This window comes from Cryptomeria japonica, chromosome 9 (genome assembly GCF_030272615.1).
Source record: "Cryptomeria japonica chromosome 9, Sugi_1.0, whole genome shotgun sequence".
In the NCBI taxonomy this organism is placed as follows: domain Eukaryota; kingdom Viridiplantae; phylum Streptophyta; class Pinopsida; order Cupressales; family Cupressaceae; genus Cryptomeria; species Cryptomeria japonica.
In genome coordinates, this window is record NC_081413.1 from 454663890 (window position 1) to 454682234 (window position 18345).

Sequence of the window (18345 nt, forward strand, 5' to 3'; positions counted from 1 at the left end):
AGTTATCCCATAAAAAGTTCCAAGTTGTGGAGCCACAAGTAGAATTTTCCACTGAGAGGATTCTATTGGGGTCATTTGAGTCAAGATATTTCTTCTGAAATAATCGACACCATGGTTTCTAGGGTTCCTTACACATTTTCCAAGAAAGTTTTGCCCCTAGGGCCAAGTTTTGTAGTCCCATTTTTCTTAATCTTGCACCACCCTCTTCCTTGAATAGACATAATGTATCCCAGTTGATGAGAGGTATCTTCCTATCCTCCTTGGTGTCTTCCCAAACAAATTTTTGAAGCAGGTTATCCAAACGCTTACAAGTGGCAACTGGCATTTGGAAACAAGACATACTAAAAATAGGAATGGCAGATAGTACAACTTTTATCATGGTAAGTCAACCCGCATGAGACAACCATCTATTTTTCCAATTCTACACATTCAGCTAACACAATTTGATAACATCATTCCAAATTTGGGATTGTCTAACACCTTTATCAATCTGCATTCCCAAATACTTGATTGGCATCTCAGATATTTTTATGTTTAGTATTTGTGCAATATCATTCCGAGTCCTTGGTTTAGTGTGAAAGAAAAAAAACTGCGACTTCTCCTTATTTATCTCTCGACCTGAAGCATTAGTGTATTCATCCAATGTGTTTCTGATTCCAATAGCTTCCCTGAGTGAAGCTTTCCCAAAGATTATTGTGTCATCTACAAACTGGGAGTGTGTGATGGCTTCAAATCACTCGTGCACCTTTATTCCATGCCAGATACCTTCAGTATGCCTTTTCTTGATTAGTCTTCCTAGTACTTCAGCCATTATAATGAACAATGGAGACAATGGGTCCCCTTGACACAGCCCATTAGAAGAGTCAAACAAACCACATACATTTCTATTTACCAAAATAGAGAAGTTCACCGTGCTAATGCAAAATTTTATGCACTCAATCCAATTCGGTGGAAATCTGAATCTATAAAGGACTTGTGAAGAAAAATTCCAAACATCCTTATCATAAGCTTTGGCTACATCAAGTTTAACGATCATACCTTTAATCTTATTTTTATGAAGTGAGTGAATGTCTTTAGAGACCATGATGATACTGTCAGCAATATCCCTGCCCGGAGTGACACCATTTTGGTTCTCTGACACCAATTTTGGTAGCAATTTCTCCAGTCTTTTAGCCATGGCTTTTGAAATAACCTTATATGATATCGGTCGAAAATCAGCCATTGTTTTGCAGACCTGTTTTTTGGGATAAGAGATATTAAGGTATGATTAATTTCTCTCACAAACTTGTGTTTTTTCTGAAATTCCTCCACCACTCCCCATATATCACAACCCATAAAATCCCAACCTTTTTGGAACAATTCGACAGTTATGTCGTCAGGATTGGGTGCTTTGTGGGGATGTAATGAAAAAGTCACCTTTCTGATTTCTTCTACTGAATAAGGGGCAGTTAACATCTCACAATCAACACCGTCCAATATTGGATTGATAACCTCCTCAATCAAAGGTATCCGATTCATGCCTGAAATAGATCCACCCAATATACTAGTGAAGTAATCCATTGCAATTTGCTCAATCTCCTTGACCGATTTCCTCAAATTTCCATTTGAGTCTTGGATTGAGCAGACTTTATTGTTTAATCTTCTAGCAGTTAAAGAAGAATGGAAGAATTTAGTGTTAAGGTCTCCTTCGGATACCCATAGTTCTCTGGACTTATCCTTCCAATAGAGTTCCTCCCGCTTAAGCATTTCCATGTATTAAGACTTGAGTTCCTGTTCCATCAAAAAATCCTTATTGGTAATACCAGATTGCATTACCTGATTGTTAATAGAATCCAATTCGGCCTCAATTCTACTTTTTTTTGCAAAGATGTTTTTGAATGATGTTTTGTTCCATTCTTTGATTTTTTTTTTAGGAAATGGATGCGTTTGGATAATTTAAAACTTGGGGAACCCGCATATATATTACTCGCCTGCCACCAATTTTTCAGACAGTCAAGGAACTTCTCATCCCTCCACCACATATTAAGGAACTTGAAATAGTTTTCCGTGCTTCTAGTGTCCTGATCAATGATAAGGGAAATAGGCAAATGATCAGATCCAACTTGAGGGATAATTTGTGACTCCAGGGAGAGATTCCGATTAATCCACCATTCGCCCACCAAAAAATGATCAAGCCTTTCCGATATGTTAGCAAAATTCAGCCTTCTATTTGTCCATGTGAAACTACCGTTTTTGGGGATTATATCAATTAGTTTATTATTTGAGACAAACCCTTTAAAGTCCTCCATAACTTTTGTAGGTTTTCATAAACCCCCAGCCTTCTCATCTGAACTCAAGAGGGCATTGAAATCTCCAGTTGCGATTGCCTTATTACTTTCTAGCATGCAGATTTGGTGTGTTATTTCCATCCACACAGTCAATTTGTCCTCTATTTTTACTAGTCCATAAATATTAAACAAAGGGAAAGAGTTGTCCATCTTTTGCATATGATGTTGCAAGCCATCCACTGATAGGATGAGGCAATTGGAAGTACAATGACTTTGGAGGGATTCCACATGATACCAAGACCCCCAGCCATGCCAATTGCATCATTAAAGATGCCATCCCATTTGTGACAGTAACGAATGAAATCCTCAGCCTTCTTCTTACTCAACTTACTCTCCTAAAAAATGTAGACATCTGAATCCAGCCTAGTCAAAGTCCTTTATATTAGATGACAAATTTTATATATGAAAGTGTCCATGGGGCTGATTTGCAAATTTTGAGAGCCCAAATTTCTACCATTTGATTATAAATAACTGAGTCTGATTCTGACATATGTTAAATAACTTGCAAATGGGTATCTGAATATGCAATTTTTTTCGAAGTGTTTTGGGAAAGTTTTGAGTTATTGTTGAATTACCCGATTTGAAGGGCTAGTAGGAATAGTACGAGACCAAGAGAGGCCTTTGATGCGACAGAAAAAATATCAACACAAGAAAATGAAATCAAGTTGTCCAAAACCGAGAGAGGATTTTTTAGAAAGTGACAACATGGCCCCATAGGTTCAAACGGATCATCCATAAGTGCCACGGTCTCCGAGTTATGCGACGCCAAAGTTTGACCATTTTTTCCACTTTGAGCGCTCAAGGGAAAACATCGCTACGAGGTGGCTCATAATGATAGGATGTCTTGGGGAGTGAGACAAGGGCACACCTAGGGTAAATCCAGCCACTCAGATGTGCTCGCACTGATGGTTCATTCCCACGTTGAGGAGAACGAAAGATGCACTATTTTGCCACCTCTCATTGACGATTTTTGATGTGACAGAAAAAATATCACCACAAGAAAATGGAATCGAGTTGGCCAAAACTGAGAGAGGCTTTTTTAGGCAGAGACAACATGACCCCATAGGTTCAAACGAATTGTTCATAAGTGCCATGGTCTTTGAGTTACGCGATGTCAAAGTTTGACCATTTTTTCCACTTTGAGCACTTAAGGGAAAACGTCGCTACGAGGTGGCTCGAAATGACCAGATCTTTTGGGGAGAGAGAAAAGGGAACACCTAGTGTAAACCTGACCACCTGGATGCATTTGTGCTAATGGTTCATTCCCACGACGAGCAAAATGAATGATGCACTATTTTGCCACCTCTCACTGACGGTTTTTGATGCAACAGAAAAAATCTCACCACAAGAAAACCGAATCGAGTTGTCCAAAATTGAGAGAGTAATTTTTAGGAAGAAACAACATGACCCCATAGGTTAAAATAGATCATCCATAAGTGCCAGGGTCTCTGAGTTATGCGATGTCAAAGTTTGACCATTTTTTCCACTTTGAGCGCTCAAGGGAAAACGTCGCTACGAGGTGGCTTGAAATGATCGCTACGAGGTGGCTTGAAACGATCGAACATCTTGGGGAGAAAGACAAGGGCACAACTAGTGTAAACCCAGCCACCTGGACATGCTCACGCTGACGGTTCATTCCCGCGATGAGAAAAACGAAAGATGCACTATTTTGCCACTTCTCACTGACAGTTTTTGATGCGATAGAAAAAATCTCACCACAAGAAAATAGATATGAGTTGTCCAAAACCGAGAGAGGATTTTTTAGGAAGCAACAAAATGACCTCATAGGTTCAAACGGATTGTCCATAAGTGCCAGGGTCTCCAAGTTACGCAACGTCAAAGTTTGACCATTTTTTCCACTTTGAGCACTCAAGGGAAAACGTTGCTACGACGTGGCTCGAAATGATCAGACATCTTGGGGAGAGAGACAAGGGAACACATAGCATAAACCCAGCCACTTGGATGTGCTCACGTTGACGGTTCATTCCCACGATGAGCATAACGAAAGATGCAATATTTTGCCACCTCTCACTGATGGTTTTTGATGCGACAGAAAACATATCACCACAAGAAAACGGAATCAAGTTGTCCAAAACCATGAGATGATTTTTTAGGTAGAAACAACATGATCCCATAGGTTCAAACGGATCATCCATAAGTGCCTCGGTCTTCGAGTTACGCGATGCCAAAGTTTGACCGTTTTTCCACTTTGAGTGCTCAAGGGAAAACGTCGCTATGAGGTGGCTCAGAACGATCAAATGTCTTGGGGATCAAGACAAAAACAAGGGCATACCTAGTGTAAACCCGACCACCTAGATGCATTCCCACTGATGGTTCATTCCTATGACAAGTAGAACAAAAGATGCATTATTTTGCCACCTCTCATTGACGATTTTTGATGCGATAGAAAAAATATCACCACAAGAAAATGGAATCTATTTGTCCTAAATTGAGAGAGGTGTTTTTAGGAAGAAACAAAATGAGCCCATAGGTTCAAACAGATCATCCATAAGTGCCATGGTCTCTGAGTTACGCGATGTCAAAGTTTGACAGTTTTTTCCACTTTGAGTGCTCAAGGGAAAATGTCACTACGAGGTGGCTCGAAATGATCAGACGTATTGGGGAGTGAGACAAGGGCACACCTTACGTAAACCCAGCCACCCAGATGCTCTTGCACTAACGGTTGATTCCCACTACAAGTAGAACGAAAGATGCACTATTTTGCCACCTGTGACTGACGGTTTTTGATGTGACAGAAAAAATCTCACCACAAGAAAACGGAATCGAGTTGTCCTAAATTGAGAGAGGCTTTTTTAGGCAGTGACAAAATGAACCCATAGGTTCAAATGGATCATCCATAAGTGCCACGGTCTCTGAGTTACGTGACGTCAAAGTTTGACCGTTTTTGTCACTTTGAGCACTCAAGGGAAAATGTCGCTACGAGGTGGCTCAGAATGATCGGACATATTGGGGAGCAAGACAAGGGAACAAATAGCATGAATCCAGCCACCCAGATGCACTCACACTGATGGTTCATTCCCACGATGAACAAAACGAAAGATGCACTATTTTGCCACCTCTCACTAATGGTTTTTGATGCGACAGAAAAAATCTCACCACAAGAAAATAGAATCAAGTTGTCCGAAATCGAGAGAGGCTTTTTTAGGCAACAACAACATGACCCCATAGGTTCAAGCTGATCTTCCATAAGTGCAACGGTCTCCAAGTTACGCGATGTCAAAGTTTGACCTTTTTTCCACTTTGTGCGCTCAAGGGAAAACGCCGTTACGAGGTGGCTCAGAATGATCAGATGTCTTAGGGAGCGAGACAAGGGCACACCTAGCATAAACCAAACCACCCAGATGTGCTCGCACTGACGGTTTGTTACCACAACAAGCATAACGAAAGATGCACTATTTTGCTACCTCTCACTGACAGTTTTTGACGGTTTTTGATGCGAGAGAAAAAATCTCACCACAAGAAAATGGAATTGAGTTGTCCGAAACTGAGAGAGAATTTTTTAGACAGCAACAACACAACCCCATAGGTTCACACACATTGTCCAAAAGTACTTCAACTCTTCTTTTATAGGCGATTTGGATGAATAGGTGTGTCTCTTACCCTAAGGCCGACTTGTTATGGAATAAAATTTAAATGAAAACCTTACCTAAGTCGACTCATGCTTAGATAAATTTCAAATCTTCTTTGTGTGCTCAAATCTTGTCTTAATTGGTTCTTGAAATGATGAACTTTGCTCCATAAGCACGAGTTTATGAAATAATTTCACTCCAATCTCTTCATTCATGAAGGACTCAAAGAAAATTCACTCAATCAAAATACATAATATCAACATTACCGGTGTTGGTACTTGGGTATACACAATATGAGAAATAGATAGTTTAAAAGTATACGCCATATGAGTTACAAGTAATGAACAAATTGGACCACATTTCAAGACATATACACAATGAACAAGTTTGATCAGATTTCAATAGCAAATAACTAAGTTTCAAGAATATCAAGTTTCATATATATCAATGAACAAATTGGATCGAATATCAAGTTTCATATATATCAGAATGAACAATAATCGTGTACATATAAAAAAACAATATAGATGCCAAATCAATAATAGTTACAAAAATGTGGCATGTGCCATGTCTATCAAAGTTGATATATACATATACAAATGTTGAATATATAAAAAAGTTGGTCCTTCAATGACCACAACTATAACTATATGTCTCTATCAGTATCTATGACTGTGGTAGATCATCAAAATTGAGCCTCTTCGAAGCAGTACGTGGCTCTGTAGGTGGCTGCACAAGGATAATTCAAATGTCAAATCAGATATATTTTATCAATATAACATCAAAATAACTAAATATTGAACTCTAAATTGTTTGAAGTTGAAATGTCGATTACCTCATCTCTGTCTTCTACAATTGGGTGAGACTGAGGATTCATGGGATGTCCTGAAGGAGGTTGTAACTGATAAAACAATATTAATACATGTTTATAACATATATGTCAAATAACACATAATAACTAAAAATGAATAGACTAAAACACTAAAGCATACCGAAGCCTTAGATGGATGTGTTGTGGTCGTAGAAGGCAAAGTCACAGATGAATCAGTACCATTTCCTATATACATGGTAAGTGATCCAAAATGAGTTAACTAGACGGTTTCAACTCCATTGTGCACTTAGTGAAAAGGATTTGATCTAAGATAGACATACCTTTTCCCTTGGTTGTGTTGGATCCTATAATATACGTGTAGGACTTCTACTGAAATGGAATTGTAGAATAACAGTAGGAAGTTTGGAAGGGGCTTGCAATAGGTTAAAGACAATCATACAAGTTAATAACCCAAAGTTGTTGACAAACTAGATAAAACAAATATTTTTAACATATGTAGAACAAATGCACACCGAAACCTCATATAGTTCTCCTGTAACCTTAGGAGGCCTAGTCGAATCTGATGCAACTATTACTATTTCCTCTATGAAAAATGATAACATATGATATAGACATAAAATGATTTAGTTATTTCGAACAAGCAAGAATGAAATCCAAAGTGAATATGAAGATATCACCTCTTCTATCTACTGAACCTCATCGACATTAGGTGCATTCATTAATTCTATAAACCCCATATGTTTCTATATATAGAACAAATAAATTAAGTGCATTTATCAATATCTACATATACATGTTTAATCATAATACATTTCAACGAATGAATTTAAATTGTACTGAATTACCTTCCGTCATTTGGGTGTCCGAGAGGATATTGTTTTCTTCCTCAGAGTGCTAGAGGATGGCTTTCTCACACGAGATATCCTCGAGGCAAGTGGGATAAACTAACGGAAAAAAATTAACATAGGGGAAAAGAGCATGTATTTAATATATCACTTAAGTAAAAAATATATAAATCTAAATGGTACTGCATAGCTATCTTGGCCAAAGTCAATGGCCGAAAGCATGATATCATCAAGTTGGGACATCTTAGCCACTGATAAGCCCTATAAAATACCAACTAATGATACATGTAATTAACAAAAGATATTTTGAAACCAATGTATTATTATATTTTTAACAAATTTACAAATCTTTACCTCTGGTGGTGAAACTACTCATGATCGTGGAGTCGACTGAAAAGTATGTGGTGTACTGCCACCACCTGCTGCACCCTGCAATGCATTTTATTTATATGTCACTTTAAATTGTTTTAAAAATAAATATTCATTTCTTTTTATAAGATTTAGTCACTTAATTGATAACATGTCATAAACATAATTAAATGCACCTATGTCTGATAGAGAGGGTACAACATTGATCAGTTCATCGGTGAGGGCCACATCCTCTGCAGTGGAAGCATGGCATCTACTCCCGCAACATGTACATGAATGAGATGTCGAACCATCCTCGTCTGCGTCAATGTCTACACTAGAACATACACCCTAGCGGGTGGGGCACATATGTTGAATGGCTTGGCTCGTGCCAAATGATGCATGAGGTGTTGCTGATGAAGGAGGTGCTGCTGAGGAAGGAGGAGCTACTAATGAAGGAGGTGCCCCTAATGAAGGAGGTGGCACAGCTGCTAGTACATCCTCTGCTCCAACCAACTGTGTGCCATGTTGAACAATGACATCAGTCAATGATGCAGCTTCCTGAAGAGTCTGTAATTCCATAGACTCTTTCAAGGATATAGGGACAGTGACATGAACCATGGGTTTAGGAGTTGTACGCCTCCTATGTTGTGGCTCTACCACCCTATGGGCCCTAGGTCTATCTTGTGCAGAGCCTCTCCCTCTACCTTGAAATTGCTGGATGTCAAAGTAATTCGGCTTCTCACCGAGGATAAAATCACAATACAACTTTCTCAAAAAATATAGAGGCACTTCCCAGTTATTACAAGGTGGTTGGTCAAAGACCATATACCACCTATCCCAAAAATCTTATTTCACCCTAGCATGAACACACCAATGTATAGGAAACAGAGTCATATTTAGTTCTAGGTTATTACTGGTAATATGATTGGTGAAAAGAGCACATATGTCAGCTTTACCTATGTCCTTTTTTTTCACTTGATCATATGACAACCCATCCGCCTAAAATGTTCAACATCTATCCCTCCATGAACCCCATTTCGTAACCTCCCTAGATACCTCATTTGTACTATTAGCCATTGTTTCTAGTGTTCTGGCGAGGGTTGAGTGGTGCTCAAGTCTAGAGGACCTCAACCTATTCACCAATATAGAAATTTGGGCACTATTTTGTGTAAGGCGATTGATGATATCCTCTTGTGTGGCATCTACATGATTTAATGGAGGACGTGGAGGGTTTCGGGGTGGCAGTGGTTGTTGAGGAGCAACATTTTGAGGATTTTGAGGGTTTTCTTGTTTCTCTTGTGCAGTGTTTATAGGGTTTTCTTTTGTTGCTTGTGCAAGAGGAGGTCTTTGTTGTCTATTTTGTTTTTGGGGATTGCTTGAAGAATCTGACATCAAATTAATTAAAAAAAAACTTAAATCAATTTAAAAACCTTACTTCAATTAAAATGCAAACAAAAATAATCAAACCAATCAAATCTTACCTGTTCGATGGGGTGCCATTATTGAAAATTGCTCTCAATGTTGGAAAAATAGAAAATAGTTTCAAACCTGTGCGAGTTCTATGTTTTTTTGGCTTTTCCTTGTTGCTAGTCCATAGGTTTTGGCGTTGAAAATGGCCAAAACCCGTGGCCTACACCAAAAAATAATGTTTCTCAAAACCCATACGGGTTATGAAAAATTTGGTTTTTTTTTGGCATGTGGCCACTTTTCCTGTTCACCATCTTGGTGCACTTACTCGTTTATCAAAAACCATCCACCAACAATCCCAAAATTTATTCACTATATCATCATTTGTACACCATTTTATGGAAAGTTTTTTTTTTTCACATATACAAGTTGTCTAGTGCGGGGATTGAAAAATAATGCAGTAATATCAACTTTGGAAATCTCAAGTTCATTGACCTGATCATAGGTGAAGCCATTCACATATCTAGCTCTCATGGAATCTTGCCACAAAAGAGTGACATTGTGCTCCCCAGTGATGATTTGTACATTGTTTATTATGGCTTTGAGGGGATCTAACATTGGGACTAGACGAGGGATTCTACTATAAACATCTATAGTGCCCCTCAATTGGTTCAAATTTTGAGCAATTAAATCCTGAATTGAGGGGGGGTTTGGCAATGGAGGGATTGCTAAAGGAGGGTTTGGTGGTTGTGGCGGTTGTGGTTGTTCAAGATTTTCATTGTTATCCCCCATTTAACCTGATTGAATTTGAAAATTTGAATTTCATCAATGAATTTAGAAGAAAATTGTATTTCAATTAAAAAAACCTAGTTTCAATGAAAAAACCAAAAACCAAATAAAAAAAGCAAAAAAATTGATAAAAAACACCAAAATGGCAAGAAATCATACATGAGTTGAGAAAATTACAATTTTGTTTTGCCCAAAGTCCAATATCCGTTGTAATCCGATATTGCATTTCTTTCCTATCGCATAGCCCATGGGTGAAAAATGACCCACGAGCTCTCACAGTGGGTATAAAAATACCCACAAAAGTTGGATATCCGATTTTTTAATTTTTTTGCGTTTTAAATATTATATAATATAATATAATATAATATAATATAATATAATATAATATAATATATAATATATTATATAATATGCATTATATAAATATAATATATATTATATAAATATAATATATATAATAATATATATTTTTTTAATATAATATCTCATTAATGTCGGATATCCGATTTTCTTGGGTGTTTGCCATGGCAAGATGTACTGACATCCAAGCCAACCAAAAAGTCAACACGGATTTTTTGCGTTTTTAGACGAGTGGAGAAGGCTATTTAGGCTATTTTTTTCATATCGCCACTTTTTGGACCGCATGATTTTGCACATACCCAATTAGCCTAAGTTACTTAAAGCCTACAATATAAAATCCACTAAGACAATATTATATAACTTAAAAAAGGGGATGATCTGAGGGGTGTTATGAAAACATTGACAGGGGAAAGAAAGGTGGCAAGAAAAAAGAAAAAGGTGTTGTCACTCTGCTGAAAAGGATTAACATGCTGTAAAATTGGAAGAGATTGCTGAGCCCACTGGCGAACTTAGAGATGGTGAATTACAAGCCCTAAAGTGTGAGGTTCGTCTGACTGGACTTCGTAAGCTAACTCTTGAGTTTTAGGTTTAGTTTATTTTTTATTGTTTTTATGGTTCTCTTTAGCTCTCTAGACTTATGGGGTACTCCCCTTATTGTGGGGTGCTCCCCCTATTGCTTGATTTCTAGACTGTTGTTAAACTCTTTCTCATTTTGATCTTTCTTTTAATCTGCTATTGATAGACCTCTTGACTATGTTAAAGGTCAAAAACTTGTATTTAATGTATTTAAGAAACCTAAGAGATCTAACCCTAAATAACAATTACACAAATTTGTGGCTTTATAAATTTGAAAAAACCATATAATTGTTGCTTTCTCATATATATTTTCACTGTATTACTTTATCATGACAAAAGCAAAAAGTTGTATCCGATCATGATTACAGCCACACACTGAAAATTCAATGGCTCGTTGCAAAAGAGATGTCCATGAAACACGCTAATTGAAAACGCACCCACTTTGTTCAGCAACAAACTGAACTTTTCGAAAGCATATAAAAATGAATGATCATCAAAAAACAAATAAGAACCAATGGACTAATACCTAATCCACTATCATGTTGTCAACTTTTATAGGCATTTTGTAGAGTGCTTCTAGAAGAAGATAAAAAATTTCAATGGTGTTATCCACAACAGATTGAAACATAAGAAGTCTCTTCGATTGATAAAACATTTTGCCATTTAAGCTTCTATGCTTTCAAGGGCTACTATCTCAGATAGCTCAAATATAATAAGCACCCATGAAGTTAAACTGCATCTTCTCTTGTTCGGCTATATCTGTCAAATTATAATTATCCCTCTTGGAAATTGTCATCATCTTACATTAAACCAGCATTTTGTTTGAAGATGACATTGCATATTATCTGTAATATAGTAAGAATCTCCATAGCAAATTGTTATCCTCAAGCATTGAATATTTGTCTTGTCTTGAAGAATCTGGGGGAAGTTCCAAATTGTCAGCCCATAGCTGTCCTCTAACAATTTCCTGTACTTCTAATAATTAGACACTTTTCTATATATGTAGAACACAGCCAAAGCAATCTAAATTCCTCTTCCTGTGTCTTGTATGCAGCCGAACCAGTAGCTTCTTGGAGGATTTTTTCATGTAGGATAGAGCATGTGAATTCATTGCATTTTTATTCTTATGCCTGGGTTTTCTGGACTGATGACAAGAATCCAGTTGTACTGCTATTTTTCTCATGGGTTTTATCAGAGTCTTCCTGATCTGTAGAAACAATAACCAAAACACTAAACAACTTATAAACATATTAAAAACATCCATTTAAAAAAAAAAAAAATAGTAATATTAGAGATATTAGATTTCCACAGTTCATAATATTGAGTTTTTGGAAAGCTTCTGAATTCTATTGTATAGGTTTTACATTTTTCTCATCAACATTTAGGATCACACTCCTAATCAGATTGGATTGGCTTTTTTCATTAATGTTCTGGATCATATTCCTGAATAGTAAACCCTAGACAGATTGTATAGATATTTTTCATCAATGTTTTGGATCATGCTTGCATGTTCAGGAGTATGATCTAGAACATTGATTATTATCTGAAATATTGATGAAAAAAATCTCTGTCAACATTTTGGACCACAGTAGAATGATCCGAAACTTGATTATGATATGAAATGTTGATGAAAAACATCTATACAGACAAATTCAGAAGCTTAAAAGTATGATCTAAAACATTTCTTATCAAGCTTAGAAGTATGATCTGAAACATTGATTACGATAAGAAATGTTGATGAAAAACATCTATACAGACATTTTCAGAAGCTTAAAGTATGATCTAAAACATTTCTTATCAAGCTTAGAAGTATGATCTGAAACATTAATTACGATGAAAAAATCTATATAATCAAATCCAGAAGCTTTAAAAAAACTCTTATAATAAACCACCATTAGCAATAATTTTATATACACATACCAGAACAATAATAGAAGAGAGAGATGATGAGGTCGTAGGAGGAAGATAATGCAAGCTCTTCTTAGTGTACCAATCTAGCTCCATCTGTTTCAAGACCCACTTATGTTCTTGACTGTTTATGCTCCAACACTAGACAATGGGTCTCTGAAATCCATTGGATACCACTGGAATTATCATCAATCACTAGTCATTTTATCCTCTCACTCTATATTCCATTGCACTGCAAAAACCCACTTCCAGAGGCCTCAAATGAACTGTGCAGTCTGATATATGACAGAGCTTATGTTTGGAACTGGGCTCTATTATTGTGGGTTTGAATCCAAGAGACAAGAAGCATGGAGATTGACCCACCTGTACTAGAAGACTTTTGGATACAATAAACATATGGAGAGGTGGTGGGTATCTTTTAATGAAGCACATGCAAGACTGAGTGGTCTCAGACAAGTGGGTTATTGGGTTGTGTGTAGTGGGCAGCATGTGCATGTCCAATCTAACTGGACATATCACATGATTGATTCTTCAACCATAAAGAGAATATGGACGTAAACTTCAAATACATGTATCAGTAACACATTTCTCTGTGTCAGTAGTCAGTATTATTTAATGTTTTTGTAAAACTTCCTAATGTCTACAAATTTGATCATGTGCGTATAATCTCAGATACTTTCTGTAGCCATAAAAATGGCCTGAATGGCCCCACAGACGGAATACAATTATTCTATTTCTACGGCAAACTTTTTCAGCTCCAACTGCCACCTATTCCTAGGGTTTTATACCTGTCAGTTGCCACCTATTTGCAGCTACAATTGTTCTCTGCTCTCCATTGTACTTTAAAGAGACTACACTAAAGATTTATTAGTTGATATCATTGAAGTATACATTTGAAGGGATTTGGTGATTTACTTGTTCAAGAATTTGGAGATTGTGAAAGACTTTTTAAAATCAATGAGTTCATCTCAAACGGTCCGCTTTTTTAAGTTCAAATATTTGGAGCATCAGTGATTCTCTCCTCGTCCAGTAGTGTATGGCAGCGTCTTTCATGCTCAGTATTCCTTTATTTTGCTACATTCTCTCTAATAAAATAGAGAATGGCACGAATAATGACTATGCAATATTATCGTTCATGTAAGTGTTGACTTACCTCTTCCCATCACCCAACCCACCCCGCCCAAAAAAAAACAAAAAAAACAAAAGAAAAAAACAGTTTATAAATTGGGGATTCCATCCTCATTTAACAATATCATCTCAATAGAAATTGAAGCTTGATAGCAAAAACAACAATATGCAACTTAACATCATATATCTTAAAGTCGTATAGATCTATTTAAGAAAAGTAAAGAGATATCAATTTGAAGCTATTTTATTTATTCAGAATTTATTTTGGTTTATTTCTAAACTATTTTATTTTCTGCATAGATGAAGACACATTTTATGTGTTTATTTTGAAAATATTAAGTTAAATATTAAATATTAATATTATGACATGTATAAATCTCTCAAGTTTAAGATAAGATAAAAGATAAGAGTTTTTATTAACACACACATAATTATACACAACTTCTTGTTGTAGAATGCCCCTCAACATTGATTATAAGAGTAAATGTTTGAAATTTAGGTATTTATTTTTAAAATGCTATTCAAGAATAACTTTGTTGAAGTGTTGAAATTTGTTGCTTTAATACTCAAAAAATGGTTATCTACATATGCACTCTATATTGGATTCTACACAAAATTGTAATCGTTTATGGATTGATTTTGTAGCTTTGGATCATTTATATGAGTGTGGATTTATCATGTAGTCAACATATTTGGTTTGATAAATCTCACACTTCTACTTTGTAGATTTTTCTTATTTCTACTCCTTGCTAGTCACCAAGGATGTTGGATTTAAAAATACTTTGGAGAAATTCTTGAATTACTAAGATCATATTTTCTTATATCAACTACTTAAAAGGGCTAGCTTTAGAACCTTGACAAATGTTTGAGGGATTGGTGTCTAAACTAATATATTAAGGTACTTTAAATAGCATGCATGTGTATTTGGGTATTTTAGTGTGATCAATATATCTTTCGATATTAATGAGAAATGAGGTAATTTAATAAATGTGATATGGATGGGTATTGTGGGTTCTGAAGCATGCATAGAAGGGGATATAAGTGCTTATAAGTGGTGTTCCAAATCCTTTACATAGCCCTTTGCATAGGACAATTAAACAAAATGTCATTCACTATTTGAAACTTTCTATAGGCATGAAGTTATAATTTTTTGAGAGGAAATATGCTTGATTGGTATGTTATTCAATGTATTGTAGAATATTTATAAAGTGGAAACAATGATCTCAATTGTAACTTATGAATAACCTATATAACCATTTAAATTAAGTAGTGATTAAGCAAAGTAAATAAATGTATGCTACACTAACATTCCCCCCTTTATTACATTGTTCTTGCAAATGTACCCCTGAAATATCAAATTTCACCTTGTCAAGTGACCCCCCTTAGAACTTACATGACAAAACTTGTTGATTACACAGAATATTTTTAGAAGATCTTTATTTGAAGAAAGAAATTACGAATTAGGTGGAACTCACCAAGCTATCTCATGGCCCTTGGAAGGGTGAAGCCCCAAGTTGAATTTTTGAGTTCTCGCCGAACTCTTGAGTCATAGATTCATAAATTATTGGACAACAATCCATACTAATTTGCACCCATAGAGCTCCATCAAGTTTTTTCATGACACTCGAAAGGGTATAATTCTTGATTACAACCTCATGAAATCACTAGACAATGATCTATATTCAGTTTCAACAAATCCCTCTATCTTCAAAAAGAAAACTTCACAATGGATGTATTCTTCAAATCATGTAGCATAAAAAAAGAAATAACAATATTTCTCATTTAAAGCACTATCTCAAAGTGAGAAGCTGACTTAAGAGATTCATGATAGAACCACCATCTTCCACTACATCCAGCCTCTAATAATAAATGCTCAATTACAAAATAACATAAAATGAAAAAGGAGTTTAATAGGCTCCCTCTCTCCCTATTATTTAGGCTCCCTCCATCTCTCTCTCTCTCTCTCTCTCTCTCTCTCTCTCTCTCTCTCTCTCTGTATCCCTCCATCCCTACCTCCCTTCCTCCATCCTTCTCTCTCACTCTCTCTGGCTCCCTCCATCTCACTCTAACTCCCTCACTCCCTTCATCCATGTCTCTATCTCTATCTTTGTCTCTGTCTCTATCTCTGTCCCCGTCTCTATCTCTATCTCTATCTCTATCTCTATCTCTATCTCTATCTCTATCTCTATCTCTATCAATTTCTTTGTCTCTATCTCTATATGTTTGTTTATCTATCTCTATGTCTCTCTCTTAGGCTCACTCGCTCCCTCCCTCCCTACCTCCCTCCCTCTCACTCAGGCTTCCTCTCCCCCCTCTCTCCCTCTCTCCCCCTCCTTCCCTTCCTCCCTCCTCCCCTCCCTCTCACTTAGGCTCCCTCCCTCCCTCTCTATCTCTCTCACATACACCCAGATTTCTCTTCTTCTCCCTTTTTCTCCCTCCCTACGTCTCTACCTCTACCTCTACCTCTACCTCTACCTCTACCTCTACCTCTCTCTCTATGGCTCCCTCCATCCTCTCTCCTTCTCTATCCCATTCTCTCTCTATTTTCTCTATATGTATTACTTGTATATAAAGATATCATTATATATTAACAATTTATAAAATATTTATAATATGAAATAAATAATATTTGTTGATTATAGATATCCATTATTTCATTTTTTGGGGAAAAAAACCTCTGGCATGCTTCATGCTACCTTTGGTGCCATAATTGACTAATAATGGATACCTATTAGTAACAAATATCTATTATTAAAGGATATTTGTTTGTTGCACCATATAAAAAGGGATAAATAGACCATTTTGAGCATTCCAATGGTCCCCACATTCTTTTCTCTGTCAAAAAACTAGTGATATTTGTCTGTATTAGACAAAATTCACCTTTTGGACCACTTGTTTACACAAATTTCAAGTGTACAATCATTTTTTTGAATCTTTTTGGCAAGTGTAATGGGGGGGTAGTAGTCATTGAAAATGAAAACACAAGATAAAACCTACAATAGAAGAAATTGAAACTTATAGAGAAAAAGTTAGAGAAAGACATAGGAAGAAAAGACAAAGGTATATCAAATATTCATCAAGGTCCTCAATCTTCTTCCTTACTTGTAAATATTATTTAAAGTGAAGAGGAAATTAAATTTGAAAATGTGAAGCGTGATATTCAAATTGAAAATGAAAATGTTGAAATTGGTTTTGAAAATTTTGATATTGAAATTGGAAATGAAAATGTTGAAACTGAAAATGAAAATGTTGAAATTGGTTTTGGAAATGTTGATATTGAAAATGAAAATGTTGAAATTGCTAATGAAAATGTTGAAATTGTTGATAAAAATGTTGATAATATTGATATTGGAAATGTTGATATTGAATATGAAAATGTTGAAATTGTTAATGAAAATATTGATAATGAAAATAAAAACGTTCAATGTTATGTAATGTCAAATTACATGAGAAGAGAAGATATTTGTATGGAAGAGAGACAAATTGAAAATCAAACACATTAAAAAACCCAAAAATGGTTAGTTGAAATTGATGAGAATATAATTGAAAATATTGAAGGAAAGAGGTCAACTCAAACCATTCAGTTGTGGGCTATAATTTTTTTTTATGAGTAGGCAAGTGCAAGGTAATGAGTCACAAATTCGCGGAAGTCTGCGCATTGGAAAACATGCTCTTGAAAACGGGGGTTCGTTTATGCTTCGGGCACCCGAGTCGAAAGGTAATGGGGGCCCAAAGAGAAAATAAATGGGCCCCCATTTTGTTCTAAAACAGGGGCCCACTTTTAAACAAAATGGGCCCCTGTTTCTAAATCAAATTTTACCCTTTTTTTTCGGGTGAATTTTTTCATTTTCACCCTAGAGCTGAAGTGAGAACACGAGATCAAAAATGCCCCCCCATGCTATGGATTCCATTTCAAGCCTCCACCACTATCCCTGGCACACATTCAATCATCTATTTTCACATTTTGTAATTTTCTTGTATATTTTTTTCTTTTTTTTTGTGTATTATTTAGATTTTTTTGGTATTATTTTAGTTTTTTTTTTTTAAAGTAGCCTATAAATAAATTTGTTTTTACATTTCTAAATTATTAATTTTGATCGGGAATATTCTTCAACAGTTAACCCTAAACCCTAATCAACAAATTTACAAATCAAAACCAAACCTAGATAGTTAACAAAACAAAATATCAAATTTACAAGATAAAAGATATCTCAGAAACATCAAAACGAAAA

At 35.9% G+C, this 18345-nt stretch overlaps 2 long non-coding RNA genes across 3 annotated transcripts; both read right to left on the bottom strand.

Annotated features, from left to right (window-relative positions):
- Window positions 1-6437: 6437 nt before the first annotated feature.
- LOC131026777 (uncharacterized) lies at window positions 6438-9507 on the bottom strand. Of its 2 annotated transcripts, none has more exons than XR_009102383.2 (3): window positions 7949-9507; window positions 6753-7693; window positions 6438-6646 (listed from the first exon to the last, which is right to left on the bottom strand). It is a non-coding gene; the product is annotated as an uncharacterized LOC131026777 (long non-coding RNA). The 2 variants fall into 2 exon arrangements; XR_009102382.2 differs by having other exon boundaries at window positions 6753-6818; window positions 6910-9507.
- Window positions 9508-11696: 2189 nt separating this feature from the next.
- LOC131080037 (uncharacterized) lies at window positions 11697-13515 on the bottom strand. The gene is made up of 2 exons (XR_009114113.2): window positions 12998-13515; window positions 11697-12284 (listed from the first exon to the last, which is right to left on the bottom strand). It is a non-coding gene; the product is annotated as an uncharacterized LOC131080037 (long non-coding RNA).
- Between the last annotated feature and the right edge of the window lie 4830 nt (window positions 13516-18345).